A 26882-nucleotide genomic window follows, 5' to 3' on the forward strand; every position below is an offset into this window, starting at 1 on the left:
TACGACAACAAGATTCTCGCAATAAGGAGCGACAATGGAACGGAGTTCAAGAACTACACATTGGATGACTTTCTCGGCGAGGAAGGAATTGAACACCAATACTCCACGCCATATACTCCCCAACAAAATGGGGTCGCCGAAAGGAAGAATCGAACCTTGATCGAAGCCGCTCGAACCATGATGATGGAATACAAGTCCAACTACAATTTTTGGGCGGAAGCTATCTCTACCGCTTGCCATGCTACTAATCGCCTCTACTTCCGCAAAGGTCTTGAGAAGACACCATATGAGATCCTCACCGTCAACAAGCCTAATGTGTCATACTTCAAGGTCTTCGGATGCAAATGCTACATACTTGTCAAGGACACGCGCCTATCCAAGTTTGATTCAAGAGCTCAAGACGGAATTTTTGTTGGCTATGCTACGGATTCTCACGCCTATAGAGTCTTCAACAAGTCAAGTGGACGTGTTGTAGAGTCTTGTGATGTGACGTTCGATGAAGATGATAGATCTTTGGAGGAGCGAAGTGCTTCTTGTGAGAAAGGAGATGCAATTCCCTCGGATACCATAGGAAGGATGGGTGTCGGCATTCGCTTACCTCAAACGCTACCTTCTATGAGTACCGGGGAAGGACCAAGTTCCACCCAAGTGGAGCCATCTACACCACAAGGCCAAGCTTCTTCCGTTGATCTAACAAATGCAAGTCAACCTCTACAACAACCTCAAGTTCAACCTCAACCTCAAGATCAACCTCGACATCTACAACAACAATCAAGTCCAAGTTCACCTCAACAAGCTCAAGAACAACATACACCGCAAGCTCGTCTACCTCAACACCCAACATCAAGTGACCAAGGTCAAGCTTCAAGTTCTTCTCCGAGTGGTTCGGGGACAATCTTCATGGACAATGATATTCCCTATACCCCCGAGCCATCCGGATCTCATGACAAGGTTGCCTATTTCAACGACAATGGAGGTCAAGGCGAGGACCTAAACCGTGATGAAGGCCAAGAGGACTCTCAAGAACCATCTCCTCAAGCCGACACTCGCCGTGAAGATCCTACTACAAGACACTTGTGCCTCAAGTCTCATTCCTTGCAAAACATCATTGGTGATCTAAAGAGAAACGTCACCACTCGGAGGCAACTTGCAAACTTTTGTGCGCACCATGCCTTTGTCTCTAGAGTGGAACCTCTCAAAGTTGATGATGCTCTCAAAGATCCCGATTGGTTGAATGCAATGCAAGAGGAACTCAACAACTTCAAGAGGAATGATGTATGGACTCTCATGAAGCGACCCGATCATTGCCGCAATGTTATCGGCACCAAGTGGATCTTTAAGAACAAGCAAGATGAAAGTGGCACGGTCATCCGCAACAAAGCAAGATTGGTGGCACAAGGCTATTCTCAAATCGAAGGCGTGGACTTTGGTGAAACCTTTGCACCCATTGCAAGGCTCGAGTCCATCCGTATCCTTTTGGCCTTTGCATCACATCATGGCTTTAAGTTGCAACAAATGGATGTTAAGAGCGCTTTTCTTAATGGTCCTCTACATGAGGAAGTGTATGTGAAGCAACCCCCGGGGTTCGAGGACCCCCATTTCCCGGAACATGTCTTCAAGCTCAAAAAGGCCCTATATGGTCTCAAACAAGCTCCTAGAGCTTGGTATGAGCACCTCAAGGAGTTGCTTCAAGACCGTGGCTTCCAAGTGGGGAAAATCGATCCCACTCTTTTTACTAAGAAGGTCAATGGGGAGCTTTTCGTATGCCAACTCTATGTAGATGACATCATATTTGGGTCTACTAACACAAAATTCAACGATGAGTTTGCTATGTTGATGACAAATAGGTTTGAGATGTCGATGATGGGTGAACTCAAGTACTTTCTTGGGTTCGAGATCAAGCAAATGCGACAAGGCACCTTCATCAATCAAGCAAAGTACCTCCAAGACATGCTCAAGCGCTTTGATATGAAGGACGCCAAGGGGATCGGAACTCCGATGTAACTCAAGTGTCAACTCACTCTTGACGAAGGTGGCAAGGCGGTGGATACCAAGCTCTACCGTTCGATGATAGGTTCGCTTCTCTACCTTTGTGCCTCTCGCCCGGATATCATGTTGAGCGTTGGTATGTGTGCGCGGTATCAAGCAAGTCCGAAGGAAAGCCACCTTGTGGCGGTCAAGAGGATCTTTCGATATTTAGTTGATACCCCACACTTCGGACTATGGTACCCAAGGGACACGGACTTTGCATTGGTTGGTTTCACCGACTCCGATTGGGCGGGCGACAAGATTGATAGGAAGTCTACCTCCGGAGCATGTCACTTTCTTGGAAGATCTTTGGTGTGTTGGTCCTCGAAGAAGCAAAATTGTGTCTCCATCTCCACCGCGGAAGCCGAGTATATTGCCGCGGAGAGCAGTTGTGCTCAAATCTTATGGATGAGGCAAACCTTGCGGGATTATGGACTCAAGTATAGAAAGATGCCTCTTTTGTGTGACAATGAGAGCGCAATCAAGATCGCATACAATCCGGTTCTTCATGGCAAGACGAAGCACATCGAGATACGGAACCACTTCATCCGAGACCACATTGCTCGCGGAGATATTGTAATATCCTATATTGGCACCAAGGAGCAATTGGCGGACATCTTCACGAAGCCCTTGGATGAGAAGCGCTTTATTGAGTTGAGGCATGAGCTAAATATCATTGATCCGTCGAACTTTGCTTGACCGTCGTGCGCACATACCAATCTTACCGTCATATCTAGATGAAAGGCACGCATGGACATAGGGGGAGTGCGGTTTAAATCCATTGAGCTATCGCTCCCCCATAATGCATAAAGAAATCCAAAACATTTGCTATTTGTCAATTAAGTGACTTATGAGCTTCATGTTGAGTTGTAGTCCGTGAGTCCTAGATACATCTACGCGACCTCACAACTACTATACTCTTACACGGTGGCTTCGGCCACCAACCCCCCCTCCTTGAGGGTTTTTCGGTTCTTCATGACCTTGCTTTGTCTTTCTTCTTTGCTTTCTTCTTCTTGTTTTAAGAACCTCAATCAAGCTTGTTTTCTCGTGATTTTTGCAAGCTTGGTTGTATGTTCTTTTTCATCCATCTCTCTAGTTTTGTTACCCTCCTTTTTGGTGTTCCGATGCCAAAGGGGGAGAAGTTCCTAGGTGGATGGAGACCGTTGTTGTTTGTAGCCATTTCGTTTGGTTCTAGTTGCTTATCTTGTCTCTTGGCTACATCAACAACCCCATGGAGGCATCCTATTGTGAGTTTGGGTATTCTCAAGACTATGGTATGATAACTTCATCCAAATCTCCGTATATGATCTTATGTTGCCTCCATGTTGTGCATATGCCTCTTGAACATGTCATCTATCCATGTTGCATATGTGCTTGGTTTGTAAAAACTAGGGGGAGTAATGTCTCTATAACATGTGTATTTGTATTCAAATACATATTCATGATATGCACATGTGTAGGGGGAGCTCCGTCTAGTTTTTGCAAATCTAATGTTCTCATCATAATATCTTTTGTTATTGTCAACTCTTGTGTTGTCATCAAACACCAAAAAGGGGGAGATTGTAAGAGCAAAATTCACACCCCAAGTTTTGTGTGTTTGATGACAACACTTGAGTAATCTCACCGTGTGCCTTGAGTATCATTGTTAGATTTGCAAGAACACGGTGACCTCGCCGGACACGTCAAGATCAGAAGACTGAAGCGTAGTTGATAGGTTTTCCGGTTTTGTGTGTGTTTAGCGAGGTAACAAAGTTGTAGAGAAAAAGGGAAGAAAACCAGTTTTAGCCAGGCCGGTACTACCGGTACCTGTAGCGGTAGTACCGCTACCCCTATAGGTACCGCCCTCGGTACCGCTCTGAGTTCTGCGCTAAATTCGTCCCACGGAACGAGTTGCGGTACCCCTGCAGTACCTGGGGCGGTAGTACCGCTCACGAGCGGTAGTACCGCTCACGGTACCGCTTGAGGTACCGTAACGCGTTACGGTCGTACCGCTCCGGTACCGCCCTGGTACCGCTCTGGATCCAGTAAGGTCTGGACCCTATTGCGGTACCTCGAGCGGTACCTCGGGCGGTAGTGCCGCTCTGCGTCCTTTGACCAGATCTGGATCGAATTTGAACTCAGAGCGGTAGTACCGCTTACCCCAAAGCGGTAGTACCGCTTAGGCCAAAACTGGACATAACGGTTGGATTTGGAGGAGCCTATTTAAGGGCCCCTTCTTCCCCACCCGATTTTATCTCTTCCCCTTCTCTCTCCTCCATTGTTGCTGAGCTTAATCCTTGTGGATCTCCTTCCCCCTCCAACCAATCTTGCCCTAATTTTGAGGATAGGTGGAGGAGACCCCGATCTATAGTTCTACCAAGAGAGATTTCACAAATACTAGCTATTCCTTAGTGGATCTTGGTGGTAGGGTTTCTTTGGTGGATCTTGGAGAAGAGTTCCTTTGGTGGAGCATTGGGGAGTTCCTTTGGTGGAGCCTTGGAGAGTTTCTTGGTGGAGCCTTGGAGAGTTTCTTGGTGGAGCATTGGAAGAGTTCCTATGGTGGAGCATTGGTGATGGGTTCCTATGGTGGAGCATTGGAGATGAGCAGCTATGGAGTCTAGCTTGGTGATGTACTAGCTCCATAGGGTGTTGGGAGCATCCTTGTGTGTGTGGAGCTCGCCCCAACCTTGTGAAGGAATCACCGCCTCGACCGGTGCCTTAGTGGAAGAGGGAGAGCACCTCCGTGGAGCTCTCTCGAGGAAGAGGGTGAGGCCTTCCTTCGTGGTGTGGCTGCCTAGTCTCTTGTGTGAGACTAGCACCTCCTCAACGCAGACGTACCTCCTTTAGTGGAGGGAACTGCGGGAAACAAACCTCGACTCGCCTCGCGCCCCCCCCCCCCCCGGCTGTCTCGCTCCTTACTTTCCTTATCTTGTTGATTCCTTTACTTGTTGCTCATGCTCTAGCTTCATTGTAGGATCACCCCCATTGCTAAAAGTCACACCTTTACCTTCCGTTGCATAAAACTTGAAAAAGACTAAAACTTGACGTAGCGCCATTCACCCCCCTCTTGTTCGCTACGATCCGTTCAACTGAGGGTCTTCCGTCATGGTGCCGGAGATACGCTCAAAAGGAGGTATGCTGCCGGGGTGCCGGGAAGGGGTAACCCCGTAGGGAAGGACTTGTGCCAAAGGAGACGGGCGAAAGACTATGACTGGTTATTCGAGTCTCGCATACTTTCGTATGACGATCCGGGGATGATCCCGGCGGATTTATCAGTTCTTGTGGGGAAAGTGCGCAAACTCTGCAGAGTTAAATCTATTCGAATAGTCGCGTCCACGGTCATGGACGGGTTGCAAAGGTCTACCTTAACCGGGGCTTGCGTTTTGTTTTTGAACAAATGAATTGCAAAGGAAGTGTTGTGTTTATATGTACCGGAAGGGTACGGAAAAAGGGCTTGTGTTGACCATGTGGAGATGGCCGTGGAAAAATTGTGACTTAGTGGGGAACTCCTTCCTACATGTTTCTTGAAGAGGAACTCTTCTTTAACAAAGATATAGAGATGTCATAGGACTTTCCCTCGCATATCCATCAATTGGGATGGAAGAATGCAACTCTTCTTTAACAAAGATATAGAGATGTCATAGGACTTTCCCTCGCATATCCATCAATTGAGATGGAAGAATGCAACTCTTCTTTAACAAAGATATAGAGATGTCATAGGACAACCGTAGTGCCCCCTTCACTTGAGGAGCCGGGATGCTATGTCGACTATTGTTGTTGGTGCATGCTGTATCCACAAGTGAAACTGACGCTCTTGTGCATGCTATATCCACAAGAGAAACTAGGTATCTTCCACATGCTATATCCACGAGAGAAACTATTCTTTCTCTCTTGTCTCTTTTAGTTAGCTTATGTTAGCACCCCTTTATGATGGTTTGCGAGTACAATTCCAAATGTACTCACGGCTTTGTCCCTGGCTATTAACTTGGCCAGACTATGAGGACTATGAAGACGATGGAGGATATCAAGACGACTATGCGACTTAGGACGCTCTCCAAGTCAGACGCCTGTAGGTCTAAGGCATGACTTGGGCCCGACGACGTTGACATGTATCCGCTGCTGTGTTTGTGAACTTGCCCGTTGTGGCATTTATGTAAGCCTGGGTCATGTGACCCCGCTTTGTAAGACTTATTTATTCGGTACTGTAATGGATGATGTAATTCTAGATATTCATTTCGGTTATGTGCTCACGGTGCACTGATCATGGGATCGTGAGTTGAATGCATAACAGGGTATTTCGGACAGCTAGTCCGGGGTCCCCACAATAGATCCACTGCATTAGGGCACGTGGGTGAGTTGCAGCCTTGGGCCACGATGGCGCCGGTTCCGCGCTGCCGGCAGGCCCACGACCACAAGGGGGAGAAGGGCACGCAGTCCGACAGGTTCATGAAGCAGGATGGATCAAGCTGGAAGATACGTGTGCGCGTCGGCGGCGCCGGGACACGACGGTGGAGGTTCCGCGCTGCCGGCCGGCCTCCTATGTCGCTAACAACGAAAGCATACTACCGAGCCGCAGCGCCATCCCGCCGACGCCAGCGCTCGGTGGCGGCCTCGCTCCTCTTTCCAGTGAGGATTTGATTTGGGGCTGAAACCCACGGGAAAGAGAGGAAAATCTTATCATCTCGGCTACTTTCAGTTTAACCCTCTTGTTTATCATATTTCATAGAAGCATTCTGGGCTATAGCAGCAGATGAGCGGTATGCATTTGAGAGAACACGGCAGTACTGGAACAAAGCACGCCTATTTGTGGTGGAGCAAAGTACTTTAGACTAGATCTGAATGCTTATATCTCTGTTTCTTTCCAAATTTTCTCATCATGGATGAGTCATGAATTCTCGCCCTTTCAATTGTACGGATGATTTATTTGTGTTTTCCGCGTCCCGTCAAAAAATAAACATGAAGGAGGGGACATATGTGGAGGAGGACGGCGTGCACACGCATACTTCCCCGCCTCGTTTGCCCAGCATCACTCTTCCCCTCCCCCCTCCCGAAACTCACGTGGTCTCGCATTGTTGTCCTGCCACAGCTACATTCAAAGCCGTTGGCAGCGTACCCGCGACCATCGACCTGCTAGCTTCTACTCGATAGAAAACTATAAATGTAAACAATCTGGTTATATTTAATTAATTTTTTTCATTGCTATGTTTTTTATTTAACGTATTATTATGCTCCTTTTATTATATATAATATTCAAGTAGTGGATAAATATTACGTTAAAATATGTTTTAATTCTTCGGATAACAAGTGACAAAAGACGACAATTTACAAAATTAAAACAAACGGCCTCGACGCCATTATGTCGAGATTTCCTATATCGCTATTGATGGAGGATTAAAATATAAGATCTAGAGAAACCGTTGTAGCACACAGGGGGCTCGATCGAGTTTGAGCCAAAATTTAAGTGATGATAAGGGTTTCTTAAAAAGGTGATTTTTGAACTGTTGGTCCATCATTTTTTTAAATCATGTTCATTACGTGGAGAAAATATTGCCACTTGGATTAATGATGGCACACAGAATAAGTGTCATCGTGAATGAATTCATGGAGCATTTGGATTTTTATTTAACCCGATGCAAGCACAGGCACTTTTGCTAGTTTAAAATAAATAAATTGAGAGACAAATTCTATAAGAATATCCCTTTTAGAAATAACTGATTCTAAGACTTGGGCAATGAAGGAGAGTTAGAGATAAACTTGGCGAGCCAACCTAAAAACTAGTCATTCCCATCAATATGAAACCTAATAGAAATTCATCGGGCGTAACGCTATCAGCGACGCGCCATACCGAAACTCAGGTGTGGTGTTAAATGAGTAAGGGTTGGGCCGCCACCGCCTTAGTGGCGCGCCATATCGGAACGCGGATGTTGTGTTATATGAGCAAGAGCCAAGCCGTCATCATCTTAGAGCAACTCTAGCAGACACCGCATCCAACCCCATCCGCATAGTAATTGCTATTTTGTGGTTTTGGAGAGGAAAAATGGCCGGTCTAGACACCGCATCGAGCCCCCATCCGGAATTTTTTTCGACTCTATCCAGTTTTGTGTCGCGGGAATCCCAACTACCCAGTTTCGCGAGGCCTTCCGAGAACGAACCCCATCCCGATTCCCGCGTTGGAGAGATAGAAATTTCAGCCCAGCGGTCACCGTACGGGTGCCGGTGTCGACCAAAGTTCGCCAGAATCGGGTCAGAATTCGCCGGATTCGGTCCGAAAAATTTGTCGGAATCCGGAGCGGGCGGCTGGTGCGAGCAGCACGGCTGCTGGGAGCAGGGGCACGCACTCGGCTACTAGGGGCGTGCGGCCTGCTGGGGCGGGAGCTGGTGGCCAACGGGGGCGGGCAGCCGACATCGAGCGACCGGTGACGGTTGGCGGCCGGTGACAGGATATATGCTGTTTTAGGGAGTCCTTTTGCGGTGTTTGAGCTGTGCGCCGTTTTTAGCCCGAAAAACGCGTTTGCGGTGCCCTCCATTAGTATATTTGTGGTTTGCGTATCTGCTAGAGTTGTTTTAAACTGAAAGGACCGTCATCTTGAATGTTCATAATGCATATGAATGAGCTACTGGATCAAACTCTCTTATCTCTGAATGATCAAAGAAATAAACTCGCACAATTATAAAAGAAAAGGAGGAATGTCAATTAAAAGCTGAAATTTATTTTGTGTAAGGTATTTCTAGTTTCACATGCTCTATTGAGTGATGATTTGCTATGTACCTTATTCAGTGCTACTTATCATTACTCTAAATATATATTTATTTTAAGTATCATTATTTGATGATGAATGAATAGCTCTATGGATACTCTTGTACGCTTTTAGACCTCTTGCTAGCCAAAAGAAATTAAATTCTTACACAGACATAGACTTGTTTCCAAGCCCAACTCAAATCCAATGTCTACCTACCTATATAGAACTTCCTTTTCCAAGTATAACTAGACCATAAAGGCGCGCGTTGCCACGCCCCTCCATCTTAAAGAAAGATTTATACAAATCTTTAAAAAAATTGTACCATAAAAAATAAAGTTGTTTTTTTAAAAAGGTAGTGGAACCTATTATACATTTTCCATAAAAAGGAATCAATGCAAACTTTCGGTAACTCAAGCAAAGGAGTAGTTAAATTATGGACAGAAACAAAACGAGCAATCAGCACACGGAACAGTAGATACCCAGATGATATTCTCTAGGGCAAGCCCTAGCATGTCGAATCATGAGTGTACCTAAGTAGGCGGTACAATAGTCACTTAAACTACGAGTGGTAGTAGAAAATCACATTTTAGGATAACTGGTGACATATGTAGATGTTAGCCTAGTTGCAGGCGACTACATTAAAGATGCACAGTGATGGGCCCATGCATCTTAAGGAGAGAATGATAAAAAAAACTTTTAAAAGGATCTAAATTCATACAATGCCTAGACATAGATGACACATATTTTTGACTGAAATAACCAATGCATGGGACCCAGTTGATACTAAATGCCGCAGCTGCTATTCAATTTACCAGAGTAACACAAATAAACAAGCTTTTTATTGTGTCACTATGTACGGACTGAATCGACTAATGCCTAAGAGTATACCTGAAGATCACGCTGAGATAGAAACAGGATATTGGCCCCCCATTACATACCTGCAATAGATTAGAAAAGCAAAGAATATACTAATTCTGGTCTCATTTCATTTCTCAATCACATGATCACAGTTCAAAATATAGAAGTTCTAAAAAAAACGTATTTAGATACAATATCCAGGTGCAACTGAGAACAAAGCAGATTCTTAGATCTTGAGGAAGGGTATGAAATTAGAATAACTGGTACATGCCTTTTATGAATCAAAATGACTCAACTGACTTCTTCATATGCACAGACTAACCACTATTGAGTAAAAGAACTCATCGGTCAACAGTCGAAGGAGTATTGTACGATGAAAGACATACAACTAAGATAACACAATTTTATATTCATTTAGATGAAAAGAGAAATCATTGAATTGTTATTTGAGTCATGCAAAGCTTTAATCTAGAATTTTTTTCTAGAATTCATGTTGGGCCACCGATGAAATATTCACCATAGTCGAACCAGGTCGAAAAGTGAATACAAGCTGGAAGGCATGGTGGATAATCTGTAGAAATAACGATTATGAGGTTATGCATTTGCCCTACTTACCAAGTAGATGTGGTCCATAAGCAAAAGGAACTAAAATGAAAGCCTCTGCAGTTAGCTATTTTCCATGGTAATGATACACAGCTAAGAGCTAAGAGCTAACAACAACCAGCGAGGGATACAGCAAAATCCATAATCATTGATGAGGCATATCTTATAAATAATGCCTTTGCAGGTTGACTCCCCTAAATTACATTGCATTTACCCACGGAATAAACATTGTACACAATAAAATATATGATTATAGAATAACCAAGAAAGTCTCAGGCAGTTTAAGAAAGATATGCATCTTACAAGCATAAGAGAAATCATGATACCTTTCGTGGACAGCGAAAGCAAGAGGATTCAGTTTGCGTCATATCAGCTCTGAAGATACGTTCTTTGCCTGACAACAACCACCACGGATTGGCTCTCGCCTGCGCGTCGTTCCCCAGGGCGACATCAGGGCGAACCCTAGCGCCGCCAGCCACCGTCTCCCCTTCGTATCCCTCCCTCCGCCGCTGCCGTCGGCGCCGGCCACACGGTGGCGGCGGCCCCCGGCGCCAATGGGGGTCGGGGGCGGTTGTGGCGATGACCTGATGTGGCGGCTGGGGCGGCTGCTGCGGGGAGGCGAGCACGACGTCCGGGGCGGAGATCCCCTGATGTGCGGCGGCAGCTGCTCCTTCCATGGCCTTCCGGCGATGGGTGGTGGTGGTGGCTGCGGGTCTGGCTCCCACACAGACCCGTCGTCGGTCTCCTGACGGCGCGAGGAGGGGGCAGCGACTTTGCGAGGTGTGGATGGTGTGGTACCGGCGTCCAAGACCGCATGGCGTGGCAGGCCCGATCTTCGATCTGGGTCGCGTGGGTCTCGGATGGTGCGTTCACCGATTCCTCCTTCGTTTTCGCTGGCTAGCAGATGACGGTGAGGGGGCATGTTCGTCTGTTTCGCAGTTTGAAGGTGGTGGTCCTAGGGTTTCTCTTGCGCGAAGATGGAGACCTTCCTGAGGTCTGCCCTTCTTGATCTAGCCTGAGTGTTGAGTTCTGGAAGGCGCCGCCGGCGAATGTAACAGTGCTTCTTTTGCCTGGAGTTTGCTGGATCGGGTGGTATTCGGTCGTGCGCACCCATGTTTTTATTCCAGCCGTTTGGTTCTGGAGGGAGCGGCACGAAGCTCTGTTCTGTGTTGACATCAAGTGACATTTTGGTCCATGATGAAGTCAGAAGAAGAGAATATCATGAAGACCGGATCGGAGGTCTAGCTAATGGAGATTTAAGTCTCCGCGTTGTTGAGGGACTTCTTGGTGTTCCGGGCTTGGAAGCAGTGGTATGAAAGTGGGTGCGGCAACACAGGTGAAGTTCAGAGTCCTACCTTTCAGGGTGAAAATCCAAGGTCTGGCCTTAACTGGTTGTGTCTGGCAATGACCTTGTTGGAGGCATTGTTTTGAGAGCGGGGACTATCTTCAGGGTGAAAACATAAGATCTTTGATCGGGCGACGACAGCGCTGGTGCACTATTTCCTTCTTGGAGGCATCGCTTTTGGAGAGTCTGTATTTCAGGCGTTGTCTTGGTGGTGGATGTATTGCTGTTGCTAGGCCTAGAATGTTTGTAGCGGGACTTTTGTTTCTTAGTTTTCTTTTTTCCTTTTTTGGCTGTGTGCATCCGTACTGCCATTAAGGTGTTGCGTTGTTGCAGCGGCTGGGTGTAAAAAAGTCTGTCCCAGGTCTGAAGAAGTTTCAGGCGGAGACAGTGGCTTGTTGTGATTATTTTATGGAGCATGTTGCCGAGAGTGTTGGAGCCAGAATTCAGCCAAAATAGGTAATTTCCACGATGCCGAGATGTTTCCTTCTTCCGTTGGCCTTGCTCTTGTGAGTTCATAACATTAAGGTGCTAGCTCCATAGAAGAACTAAGAATAAATATCCTGATTCTGCATTCTTGATTCTATATATGAAACTTTGAAATTCAGATAATGAAGAAAAATGAAAAGCAACATATATATGCTCTTCCATTGAGAAAAACAATGGCTGGTAGGATAAAACTAAAAGACCTAACATTATCAAAAGGAGGCAACAATTAAACAGAATCAACATTAGATTCTCAGTTTGCGAACCTATTATTCCCCTTTTGCTGATCCATAACAATGCTGATGGCATGTCACAGCCCGAAATAAATGCTGGTGTGAATAGTCAATTAAATATGAAAGGATGAATCAACATCTGATTGTCAGTTTGTGAATGTATTACTCCTCTTTGTTTTGTGTTCATTGTGGTGACCCTCATGGGGCATATATAGAGGTACATGGAGCAGAGCGAATTGGAGTACAAGAATATCTAGAATCCTAGACTATCTATCTCCTTATATGTATTCTAACATGCTCATCAATTGTACAATGCTAATGACATGTCTATCAAATGTAGAAAAAAGATTATAAGTATTGTTGAGCGATCCGTTAGAAAATATCAATTGTTATTCGGATATATGCATAAGCATGTCTACTGGAATTTTAATTTTTAACTGGAAGGCTAGTGTATGGCAACCAAAACATAGAAAATATTCGGATGAGCTTATAGGAGAACTATCACTATCACTGGTATTTCGGGCCTAGACTAAACCATTGCCGATTCCATCTTGCCCGAAACAAATTCATATGTAAGTCTATCCAGTTGTGTAGAAACACACAAAGTATTATCACCCAAGCAGGGAACAAGGCAACAAGCTTGCTTGCTTCTAAGGTTTCCTTGACCTTCAAGTCTTCTTGGTGGAGATCTCTGAAAGAGGATTTTAATTAGGAAGATCTCTCTAGAAGAAATAGTAAAGCTAAAACAAAGGATAAATAGCAGGCATTTGAAGATTCATGCAATTAGTATTATAGAATGCCAAACAAGTAGCAGTGATTTGGATGTGTGATGAATAAATAAGTAAACAATCACCTGATCGCTAATTTAGTACATTGCATGGCCTCTTCTTTACCTCAAAAGGCTCTTGCATCATCTTTGGTGCGCTGCTGAAAATTTGGAAGATAGTTCACAATATAGCACGGTTAATAATGAAGTACGGTCACCATTTTTACGAACCAAGACAGTTAGATGGGCATATTATTACTGGTATTTTGCTCTGAACCATGCTCTTGAGCAATGATGAGTCAAACTCAATTACAATACAACAAGCGCATGCTTTAACACCGACATGTTACATATGAATGATCAGAAAATGAAAAGGCAAGATACCACACCTATGAATGATTAGGAGGCACATTATTCGAGCAGAAGTGATTGGCCAGAAGTGATTGGCCATGACACTGCAGCCTTCTCTTCCTCCCCTGCCTATCCCCCTCACAACCTACATGTCTGGGCCTACGGTTATGAGGGATTCTCCGTCGAAGATGAAGCTGGCAACAGAGAACCTAGGGTTCCAATCCTTCCTTTCTAATCCAGAAATAGGCTTAATTAATCATGCGGTGGTCTAGGATTTGCAGTGGGGACAACAGCAACAAGGGGGAGAAGAGAGGAGTTGTTGCGAGATCCGTCTTGCATCCAGGGAAAGGGTCCCGAGTAGCCGAGCTTGATTAAAATACGTCGGTGGGAGAAAATATCACGCGAGTTGGACGATCGACAGTCGAAAGAGGGAAGATGGCGTGCCCTACATTTCTGGATGCGCCACCTGGGCTCTTTTGGGCCTCAGGCCCTTCCAGGTGTGCTTCTAGGTCCCAGGGTGCTTCTCCTAATGAAAAAATGATGCTCCAAAAATTCCAGCTCAATTTCACTCCGTATAGGTCTTTGAAAGTAAAAAATACACAAAACAAGGAATTCCTGTTCTGCAAAGTTATAAATCAAATAAAGGGGATCATTGGTAAATCTCCATAAATCAATGTAAAACATGCTATTATCATCATATTGTAGGGATTCGTAGCATAGAAAATAAAAAAATTCCTACCGCAAGAACGAATAACAAGCCAAGATCTAATCTAGTAGATGGTAGCAATGAGGTGAAGGTCAACATACCCTCTAAGATCGCTAAGCGTTAACGAGATAAATCTCGTGGTGGATGTAGTCGATCACTTTCCGCTTTCAAAAGCGCGTAGAGATTTTGACGGTGCCACAATTGGGCAGCACCTCCGCACTCGATGACACGTACGGTGTTGATGACGACGTCCTTCTCGCCGTTCCAGCGGGCAGCGGATGTAGTAGATCATCCTCGGAATCCCGTCAGCATGACGGCATGGTGACAGTGGTGGTGGAGATCTCCGGCAGGGCTTCGCCATAATCGTTGCGGGAGAAGGAGGAGGAGTAGCTAGGGTTTGGGAGAGGGGGGTTGCTTGGGCGCCGGCCTGGGAGCCCTTTGGTGGTGCGGCCAAGGTGTAGCCAGCCCCCTCCCTCTCCCCTTCATTATATAGGTGGAATCCCCTAGGGTTTGCCCAAAATCCGAATAAGAGTCAAACTCAAAAACTTCCATATTGGTGAAACCTAGGGGAAGTGGGACTCCTCCCTTTCCTTCCCCTATGGCCGGCCATGGTGGTGGAGTCCACCATGGACTCCACCTTCCCCTTTGGTCGGCCTAGGGTTTGTGGAGTCCATCCCCTTCCATGGTGATTTCTTCCGGAAGGTTCTAGAACATTCTAGCGCCTTCCATAAATGCACCAGATCATTTCCAAACTTGGAAAGTGACTTCCTATATATGAATTTTATTCTTCGGACCATTCCGGAACTCTTCATTATGTCATGGATCCCATCCGAGACTCCGAACAACATTCAAACTCCATTCCATATTCCATATCTACTTAAAACGACATCAAACCTTAAGTGTGTCACCCTACGGTTCGAGAACTATGCGAACATGATCGAGACTCCTCTCCGATCAATAACTAATAGCGGGACCTGGAGATCCATAATATCTCCCACATATTCAACGATGACTTCGTGATCAAAAGAACCATTCACATAAAATAACAATTCCCTTTGTCTCGCGATATTTTACTTATCCGAAGTTTGATCGTCGGTATCTCCATACCTAGTTCAACCTCGTTACTGATAAGTACTCTTTACTCGTACCGTGATATGATATCCCTTGTGAACCACTCACATGCTTGCAAGCTAATTAGATATCATTCCACCGAGAGGGCCCAGAGTATATCTATCTGTCATTAGGATAGACAAATCCCACTATTGATACAAGTGCCTCAACCCTATACTTTCCGAAAACTTAATGCCACCTTTATAACAACCCATTTACGCAGTAGTTTTTGGTGTCATCAAAGCATCCATCCGGTGTAGGTGATTAACAAGATCTCATGGTTGAAGGATTAAGTTACTATGCATATTAAAGCTTGAAGCACAAAGAACTAAATGACTTGATCATATGCTACGCTTACTATGTGTGTATGTCCATCACATCATTCACCTAATGATATGACCTTGTTATTAATAACATCCAATGTTCATGATCAGGAAACCATGATCATCTATTAATCAACAAGCTAGTTTAACAAGAGGCTTACTAGGGACTCCTTTATGTTTACAAAACACACAAGTATTAATGTTTCCGGTTAATACAATTATAGCATGGGATGTAAACATTTATCATGAACACTAAGATATAACAATAAACACTTTTATTATTACCTCTTGGGCATATCTCCAACAGTCTCCCACTTGCACTAGAGTCAATAATCTAGTTTACATTTGTAAAGATATAACACCTTGGCCTTATGGTGCTTATCATGTTTGCTTATGGGAGAGGTTTCAGTCAACGAATCTGACATACTCAGAAACGTATGTATTTTGCAATTCATTTGCGTCTCTACGGATTACTCAGTTTTTCAAATGAGTCTGCATTAAACGTATATGTTTGGTCTTCTGGTGGAACCTTAATTCCACGGTCTGAAATATGTTACCAATATTGTCACATACAATATAGTTTCATAGTTATGATACTACCAGAACTACACCAAGTTCTCAAAGAACTCCTTGACTCAAACACCCTCAGTCATTGTCAAAACAATTAGATACTATAAGGGTATTTTACCCTTATCCATTATTTTGGTAACAATGACACCGTACTAGAGTATTTGGCCTAATACATGTTTGTAAGGATAATCTCAGGTATTAGCCAAAGAGGCATAAATGGTGTATCAAAGGAACAAGAAGGCTAAAGGAGACCCCCACTTCGACAACAATCAAAAGGGGGTCTACAGCAGGAATCCGGTCACTGTCCCGGTTTGACCGGACTGTGCGCCGGATGGCTCCGGCCTGCCGCCCGGTCCACCGGGCGCACGACCGGACGCTGCGGCGCCGACCGACTCCTGCGCTGATGCCAACCGGACGACCTACTGGGAGACACGAAGTGCCCCCCGGTCAAGGTCCGGTCTGCCGCCCGGTTTGGACCGGCGGGTCCGGTCTCTGGCCCGGTCTGACCGGGCCCTGGACCGGACGCCCCGGCGCCGACCGGCCTCTACGCTGACTGCAACCGGATGGAGTACTGCGGGACATTTCGAGGGTCCGGTCGTGGTCCGGCCTGCGGCCCGGTTTGGACCGGCGGGTCCGGTCCCTGGTCCGGTCCGACCGGCCCCTGCGTCGGGCTCTCCGGTCTGTGGTACGGTTGACCGGAAACCTCGGGAGAAAGCTGATGTGTCAAGTGAGCAACGGCCATATTTCAAGTGACACTATAAATAGCCCTTCTCCTACCTCTGAAAAGTGAGGCATTACACTACAAGCTGTTCTTGAGCTCTCTCTCTCTCATACTCCATTGCTAGAAACACCAAAAGGCTCAGATCTCCCTCCTCCTCCACCCACACTCAAATCCCTCCGGGGAAACGATAGAGGAGGACCCGGTCTACTGTTCTACCAAGCCAAATCTCATTCCCCCTTGTATTCATCAAGAAGCTTGCTCTCTAGGGTTCCTTGGAAACCCTAGGTGGGCAAGAGTGGTCTGGAAGCATCCGGGCTGTGGATTTGCTCCGGGCAAGATTGTGAAGGTTTGGAGGCTACCTCAAAGTCTACCACAAGTGAGTGAGCTATTCCTTCGTGGGAAAGGCTCCGGAGAATAGGGTGAGCCTTCGTGGCGTGGGGAATCCTTCGTGGGACCTCCACCCCTCCAAACGTGACGTACCTTCTTGCAAAGGAAGGGAACACGGGAATACATCCTCGTCTCCGCGTGCTATCGGTTATCTCTAACCGAACTCCTTACTTGTGATTTAACTGCCTGTGAGAGCCTTCGTGCTCGAGTTAGTTGTATCCTCATATAGGTTGTTTCACCTAGTTTGCATTAGGCTCACCTTTATATTCCGCAAAGCCTAATATTGCAAAGAAAGAATTAAAATCTGTTGAAACCTATTCACCCCCCTCTAGGTTTACCATCTCTATACTTTCAATTGGTATCAGAGTCTGGACTCTTATTGAGGGCTTCACCGCCTTAAGAGTGAGATGGATAAAATATTTGAGGGTCTAGATGAAGACTCTAACCTTTCGGTTAAAGAGATGAAATCTAGATTCTTGGCATATGATGCCGAGAAGAAGAAAATGGAGGATGAGTGATGACCCACAAGTATAGGGGGTGTATCGTAGTATCTTCGATAAGTAAGAATGTCGATCCCAACGAGGAGCAGAAGGTGTTGACAAGCAGTTTCGATGAAGGATTCACTGTAAATGCTCACAAACAAGTATTCAGGGGGTTTTGATGTAACAGATGAATAAAGTACAAGTAAGTAAAATGCGAGAGTAACAATTGCAGCGAGTGGCCCTATCCTTTTTAGCACAAAGGACAAGCCGGTTTGATTACTTATAATGACCAAACGTTCCTGAGGACACACGGGATTTTAGTCTAGTGCTTTCGCTACATACGGCTAATTAATCTTCATTGTTTTGATAAGTGTTGTGTGGGTGAACCTATGCTAATGTACCGCCCTTCCTAGGACTAATACATACTTGTGATTATACCCCTTGCAAGCATCCGCAACTACAAGAAAGTAATTAAGATAAATCTAACCACAGCCTTAAACTCTGAGATCCTGCTATCCCTCCTACATCGATATACCAACGGGGGCTTAGGTTTCTGTCACTGATGGCGTGTAACTCACACGTTCGTTGGGAACCCCAAGAGGAAGGTATGATGTCGTATAGCAGCAGGTTTTCCCTCAGTAAGAAACCAAGGTTTATCGAACCAGTAGGAGCCAAGAAGCACGTTGAAGGTTGATGGCGGCGAGATGTAGTGCGGCGCAACACCAGGGATTCCGGCGCCAACGTGGAACCTGCACAACACAACCAAAGTACTTTGCCCCAACGAAACAGTGAGGTTGTCAATCTCACCGGCTTGCTGTAACAAAGGATTAGATGTATAGTGTGGATGATGATTGTTTGCAGAAAATAGCAGAAACAGTATTGCAGTAGATTGTATTCGATGTAAAAGAATGGACCGGGGTCCACAGTTCACTAGAGGTGTCTCTCCCATAAGAAATAGCATATTGGGTAAACAAATTACAGTTGGGCAATTGAAAAATAGAGAGGGCATGACAATGCACATACATGACATGATGAGTATTGTGAGATTTAATTGGGCATTACGACAAAGTACATAGACCGCTATCTAGCATGCATCTATGCCTAAAAAGTCCACTTTCAGGTTATCATCCGAACCCCTTCCGGTATTAAGTTGCAAGCAACAGACAATTGCATTAAGTATGGTGCGTAATGTAATCAATAACTACATCCTCGGACATAGCATCAATGTTTTATCCCTAGTGGCAACAGCACATCCACAACCTTAGAACTTTCTGTCACACGTCCTGCATTTAATGGAGGCATGAACCCACTATCGAGCATAAATACTCCCTCTTGGAGTTAAGAGTAAAAACTTGGCCAGAGCCTCTACTAATAACGGAGAGCATGCAAGATCATAAACAACACATAGATTGATAATCAACATAACATAGTATTCTGTATTCATCGGATCCCAACAAACACACATGTAGCATTACAGATAGATGATCTTGATCATGATAGGCAGCTCACAAGATCAGACAATGATAGCACAATGGGGAGAAGACGACCATCTAGCTACTGCTATGGACCCATAGTCCAGGGGTGAACTACTCACACATCAATCCGGAGGCGACCATGGCGGTGTAGAGTCCTCCGGGAGATGATTCCCCTCTCCGGCAGGGTGCCGGAGGTGATCTCCAGAATCCCCCGAGATGGGATTGGCGGCGGTGGCGTCTCAGTATGTTTTCTCGTATCGTGGCTCTCGGTATTGGGGGTTTCTCGACGAAGGCTATTTGTAGGCGGAAGGGTAGGTCAGGGGGGCTCACGAGGGGCCCACACCATAGGTCGGCGCGGCCAAGGGGCAGGCCGCGCCGCCCTAGTGTTTGGCTGCCTCGTGGCCCCACTTCGTCTCTCCCTCGGACTTCTGGAAGCTTCGTGGAAAAATAGGACCCTGGGCGTTGATTTCGTCCAATTCCGAGAATATTTCCTTACTAGGATTTCTGAAAGCAAAAACAGCAGAAAACAGCAACTGGCTCTTCGGCATCTCGTTAATAGGTGAGTGCCGGAAAATGCATAATAATGACATATAATGTGTATAAAACATGTGAGTATCATCATAAAAGTAGCATGGAACATAAGAAATTATAGATACGTTTGAGACGTATCAAGCATCCCCAAGCTTAGTTCCTACTCGTCCCGAGTAGGTAAACGATAACAAAGATAATTTCTTAAGTGACAATGCTACCAACATAATCTTGATCATACTATTGTAAGCACATGTAATGAATGCAGCGATCAAAACAATGGTAAATGACATGAGTAAACAACTGAATCATAAACCAAAGACTTTTCATGAATAGTACTTAAAGACAAGCATCAATAAGTCTTGCATAAGAGTTAACTCATAAAGCAATAATTCAAAGTAAAGGTATTGAAGCAACACAAAGGAAGATTAAGTTTCAGCAGTTGCTTTCAACTTGTAACATGTATATCTCATGGATATTGTCAACATAGAGTAATATAACAAGTGCAATATGCAAGTATGTAGGAATCAATGCACAGTTCACACAAGTGTTTGCTTCTTGAGGTAGAGAGAAATAGGTGAACTGACTCAACATAAAAAGTAAAAGAATGGTCCTTCAAAGAGGAAAGCATCGATTGCTATATTTGTGCTAGAGCTTTGGTTTTGAAAACAAGAAACAATTTTGTCAATGGTAGTAATAAAGCATATGAGTTATGTAAATTATATCCTACAAGTTGCAAGCCTCATGCATAGTATACTAATAGTGCCTGCACCTTGTCCTAATTAGCTTGGACTACCGGATCATCGCAATACACATGTTTTAACCAAGTGTCACAATGGGGTACCTCTATGCCGCCTGTACAAAGGTCTAAGGAGAAAGCTCGCATTGGATTTCTCGCTTTTGGTTATTCTCAACTTAGACATCCATACCGGGACAACATAGACAACAGATAATGGACTCCTCTTTAATGCATAAGCATGTAGCAACAATTAGTGTTCTCATATGAGATTGAGGATATATGTCCAAAACTGAAACTTCCACCATGAATCATGGCTTTAGTTAGCGGCCCAATGTTCTTCTCTAACAATATGCATGCTCTAACCATAAAAGTGGTAGATCTCTCTTACTTCAGACAAGACGAACATGCATAGCAACTCACATGATATTCAACAAAGAAATAGTTGATGGCGTCCCCAGAAACATGGTTATCGCACAACAAGCAACTTAATAAGAGATAAAGTGCATAAGTACATATTCAATACCACAATAGTTTTTAAGCTATTTGTCCCATGAGCTATATATTGTAAAGATAAAGAATGGAAATTTTAAAGGTAGCACTCAAGCAATTTACTTTGGAATGGCGGAGAAATACCATGTGGTAGGTAGGTATGGTGGACACAAATGGCATAGTGGCTGGCTCAAGGATTTTGGATGCATGAGAAGTATTCCCTCTCGATACAAGGTTCAGGCTAGCAAGGTTATTTGAAACAAACACAAGGATGAACCGGTACAGCAAAACTCACATAAAAGACATATTATAAAAATTATAAGACTCTATACCGTCTTCCTTGTTGTTCAAACTCAATACTAGAAATTATCTAGACCTTAGAGAAACCAAACATGCAAATCAGATTTTAGCATGCTCTATGTATTTCTTCATTAATAGGTTCAAAGTATATGATGCAAGAGCTTAAACATGAGCACAACAATTGCCAAGTATCACATTATTCAAGATGTTATACCAATTACCACATATATCATTTTCCAATTCCAACCATATAACAATTTAACGAAGAAGATTCAACCTTCGCCATGAATACTATGAGTAAAGCTAAGGACATATTTGTCCATATGCAACAGCGGAGCGTGTATCTCTCCCACACAATGAATGCTAGGATCCATTTTATTCAAACAAAACAAAAAAAACAAAAACAAACAGACGCTCCAAGCAAAGTACATAAGATGTGACGGAATAAAAATATAGTTTCAGGGGAGGAACCTGATAATGTTGTCGATGAAGAAGGGGATGCCTTGGGCATCCCCAAGCTTAGACGCTTGAGTCTTCTTGATATATGCAGGGGTGAACCACCGGGGCATCCCCAAGCTTAGAGCTTTCAGTCTCCTTGATCATATTGTATATCATCCTCCTCTCTTGATCCTTGAAAACTTCCTCCACACCAAACTCAAAGCAACTCATTAGAGGGTTAGTGCACAACTAAAATTCACATATTCAGAGGTGACACAATCATTCTTTATACTTCTGGACATTGCACAAAGCTACTGAAAGTCAATGGAATCTAAAAATCCATCAAGCATGACAAAACAGGCAATGCAAAACAAGAGGCAGAATCTGTCAAAACAGAACAGTTCGTAAAGACGAATTTTTATCAGGCAACAGACTTGCTCAAATGAAAAAACTTAAAACTAATGAAAGTTGCGTACATATCTGAGGATCACTCATGTAAATTGGCATATTTTTCTGAGTTACCTACAGAGAATTAGGCCCAGATTCGTGACAGCAAAGAAAACTGTTTCTGCGCAGTAATCCAAATCTAGTATCATACTTCTATTAGAGACTTTACTTGGCACAACAATACAATAAAACTAAGATAAGGAGAGGTTGCTACAGTAGTAAACAACTTCCAAGACTCAAATATAAAACAAAATTGCTGTAGTAAAAACATGGGTTGTCTCCCATAAGCGCTTTTCTTTAACGCCTTTCAGCTAGGCGCAGAAAGTGTGTATCAAGTATTATCAAGAGATGAAGCATCAACATCATAATTTGTTCTAATAATAGAATCAAAAGGTAACTTCATTCTCTTTCTAGGGAAGTGTTCCATACCTTTCTTGAGAGGAAATTGATATTTAATATTACCTTCCTTCATATCAATGGTAGCACCAATATTTCGAAGAAAAGGTCTTCCCAAGATAATGGGACAAGATGCATTGCATTCAATATCCAAGAAAACAAAATCAACGGGGACAAGGTTATTGTTAACCATAATACGAACATTATCAACTTTCCCCAAAGGTTTCTTTATAGCATTATCAGCAAGATTAATATCTAAATAACAATTTTTCAATGGTGGCAAGTCAAGCATATTATAGATTTTCTTAGGCATAACAGAAATACTTGCACCAAGATCACATAAAGCATTACAACCAAAGTCATTGACCTTCATCTTAATGATGGGCTCCCAACCATCCTCTAGCTTCCTAGGAATAGAAGTTTCGCGTTCTAGTTTCTCTTCTCTAGCTTTTATGAGAGCATTTGTAATATGTTTCGTGAAAGCCAAATTTATAGCACTAGCATTGGGACTCTTAGCAAGTTTTTGCAAGAACTTTATAACTTCAGAGATATGACAATCATCAAAATCTAAACCATTATGATCTAAAGCAATGGGATCATATCCACAATGTTGGAAAAAATTTCAGCAGTTTTATCACAGGCAGTTTCAGCAGTTTTAGCAGTTTCAGGCAGTTTTGCTCGCTTTGCATCAGGAGTAGAAACATTGCTAACACCAATTATTTTATCATTGATAGTAGGAGGTGCAGCAACATGTGGAGCACTAGCATTACTAGTGGTGGTAATAGTCCAAACTTTAGCTACATTATTCTCTTTAGCTAGTTTTTCATTTTCTTCTCTTTCCCACCTAGCATGCAGTTCAGCCATTAATCTTATATTCTCATTAATTCTAACTTGGATGGCATTTGTTGTAGTAAAAATTTTATTGTCTATATCCTCAGGTTTAGCAGTCATTTTATTAATTAAGGAAGATTGTGACGCAGACATGTATGAGATTCGGGTTTCAGCATTTGCAAGTTTAGTTTGCAACCCAGAGATCTCCATATTCAGATTTTCAAGTTGATTTCCTATATTCTTCAACAAGGTAGATTGCTCATTCATAGTTTTAGTAAACAATTTATTTTGCTCATATTGTGATTGCATAAAGTTCTTGGTGGATCTTTCAATTTCTAACGTCTTTTCCTCATTAGGTGAAGCATATCTACCATAAGAGTTACCATTAGCAGGATATGGCCTAGAATTATTATAATCGTTATTTTTAATGAAATTCACATCAACATGTTCTTTTTGAGCAACCAATGAAGCTAACGGAACATTATTAGGATCAATATTTGTCCTACCATTCACAAGCATAGACATAATAGCATCAATCTTATCACTCAAGGAAGAGGTTTCTTCGACAGAATTTACCTTCTTACCTTGTAGAGCTCTTTCCATGTGCCATTCAGAGTAATTAATCATCATATTATCAAGAAGCTTTGTTGCTTCACCAAGAGTGATGGACATAAAGGTACCTCCAGCAGCTGAATCCAATAGGTTCCGCGAAGAAAAATTCAGTCCTGCATAAAAGGTTTGGATGATCATCCAAGTAGTCAGTCCATGGGTTGGGCAATTTTTAACCAAAGATTTCATTCTTTCCCATGCTTGTGCAACATGCTCAGTATCTAATTGCTTAAAATTCATTATGCTACTCCTCAAAGATATAATTTTAGCAGGGGGATAATATCTACCAATAAAAGCATCCTTGCATTTAGTCCATGAATCAATACTATTCTTAGGCAGAGATAGCAACCAATCTTTAGCTCTTCCTCTTAATGAGAAAGGGAACAATTTTAATTTTATTATGTCACCATCTACATCTTTATACTTTTGCATTTCACAAAGTTCAACAAAATTATTGAGATGGGCAGCAGCATCATCAGAACTAACACCAGAAAATTGCTCTCGCATAACAAGATTCAGTAAAGCAGGTTTAATTTCAAAGAATTCCGCTGTAGTAGCGGGTGGAGCAATAGGTGTGCATAAGAAATCATTATTATTTGTGGTTGTGAAGTCACACAACTTAGTATTTTCAGGAGTACCCATTTTAGCAGCAGTAAATAAAGTAAACTAGATAAAGTAAATGCATGTAACTAATTTTTTTTGTGTTTTTGATATAGCAAACAAGATAGTAAATAAAGTAAAACTAGCAACTAATTTTTTTGTGTTTTGTTTTAGTGCAGCAAACAAAGTAGTAAATAAAATAAAGCAAGACAAAAACAAAGTAAAGAGATTGCGATGTGAAGACTCCCCTTGCAGCGTGTCTTGATCTCCCCGGCAACGGCGCCAGAAAAACTGCTTGCGTGTAGTTGACGTGGGAGTTAGAAATCTTTGTGGTGTAACTTTTCTTCAGTTCCCCGGCAACGGCGCCAGAAAAACTGCTTGATGGCGTGTAACTCACACGTTCGTTGGGAACCCCAAGAGGAAGGTATGATGTCGTATAGCAGCAGGTTTTCCCTCAGTAAGAAACCAAGGTTTATCGAACCAGTAGGAGCCAAGAAGCACGTTGAAGGTTGATGGCGGCGAGATGTAGTGCGGCGCAACACCAGGGATTCCGGCGCCAACGTGGAACCTGCACAACACAACCAAAGTACTTTGCCCCAACGAAACAGTGAGGTTGTCAATCTCACCGGCTTGCTGTAACAAAGGATTAGATGTATAGTGTGGATGATGATTGTTTGCAGAAAATAGTAGAAACAGTATTGCAGTAGATTGTATTCGATGTAAAAAAATGGACCGGGGTCCACAGTTCACTAGAGGTGTCTCTCCCATAAGAAATAGCATATTGGGTAAACAAATTACAGTTGGGCAATTGACAAATAGAGAGGGCATGACAATGCACATACATGACATGATGAGTATTGTGAGATTGAATTGGGCATTACGACAAAGTACATAGACCGCTATCCAGCATGCATCTATGCCTAAAAAGTCCACTTTCAGGTTATCATCCGAACCCCTTCCGGTATTAAGTTGCAAGCAACAGACAATTGCATTAAGTATGGTGCGTAATGTAATCAATAACTACATCCTCGGACATAGCATCAATGTTTTATCCCTAGTGGCAACAGCACATCCACAACCTTAGAACTTTCTATCACTGTCCCAGATTTAATGGAGGCATGAACCCACTATCGAGCATAAATACTCCCTCTTGGAGTTAAGAGTAAAAACTTGGCCAGAGCCTCTACTAATAACGGAGAGCATGCAAGATCATAAACAACACATAGATTGATAATCAACATAACATAGTATTCTGTATTCATCGGATCCCAACAAACACACATGTAGCATTACAGATAGATGATCTTGATCATGATAGGCAGCTCACAAGATCAGACAATGATAGCACAATGGGGAGAAGACGACCATCTAGCTACTGCTATGGACCCATAGTCCAGGGGTGAACTACTCACACATCAATCCGGAGGCGACCATGGCGGTGTAGAGTCCTCCGGGAGATGATTCCCCTCTCCGACAGGGTGCCGGAGGTGATCTCCAGAATCCCCCGAGATGGGATTGGCGGCGGCGGCGTCTCAGTATGTTTTCTCGTATCGTGGCTCTCGGTACTGGGGGTTTCTCGGCGAAGGCTATTTGTAGGCGGAAGGGTAGGTCAGGGGGGCTCACGAGGGGCCCACACCATAGGTCGGCGCGGCCAAGGGGCAGGCCGCGCCGCCCTAGTGTTTGGCTGCCTCGTGGCCCCACTTCGTCTCTCCCTCGGACTTCTGGAAGCTTCGTGGAAAAATAGGACCCTGGGCGTTGATTTCGTCCAATTCCGAGAATATTTCCTTACTAGGATTTCTGAAACCAAAAACAGCAGAAAACAAAGAATCGGCTCTTCGGCATCTCGTTAATAGGTTAGTGCCGGAAAATGCATAATAATGACATATAATGTGTATAAAACATGTGAGTATCATCATAAAAGTAGCATGGAACATAAGAAATTATAGATACGTTTGAGACGTATCAGTCACTCCGGCAACCCCGCAATTGGTAAACGAGTACAAGATGCATTCCCCTAGGCCCATAAAGGTGAAGTGTCGTGTAGTCGATGTTCACACGACACCACTAGAAGAATAACACCACAACTTAAATATCATAACATTGAATATTACTCAACCATACTTCACTACTAACATTTAGACTTCACCCATGTCCTCAAGAACTAAACGAACTACTCACGAGACATCATATGGAACATGATCAGAGGTGATATGATGATGAATAACAATCTGAACATAAACCTTGGTTCAGCGGTTTCACTCAATAGCATCAATAACAAGTAGAAATCAACACCGGGAGAGTTTCCCCTATCAAACAGTCAAGATCAAACCCAAATTGCTACAGCG

This window comes from Lolium perenne, chromosome 5 (genome assembly GCF_019359855.2).
Source record: "Lolium perenne isolate Kyuss_39 chromosome 5, Kyuss_2.0, whole genome shotgun sequence".
Taxonomy (NCBI): domain Eukaryota; kingdom Viridiplantae; phylum Streptophyta; class Magnoliopsida; order Poales; family Poaceae; genus Lolium; species Lolium perenne.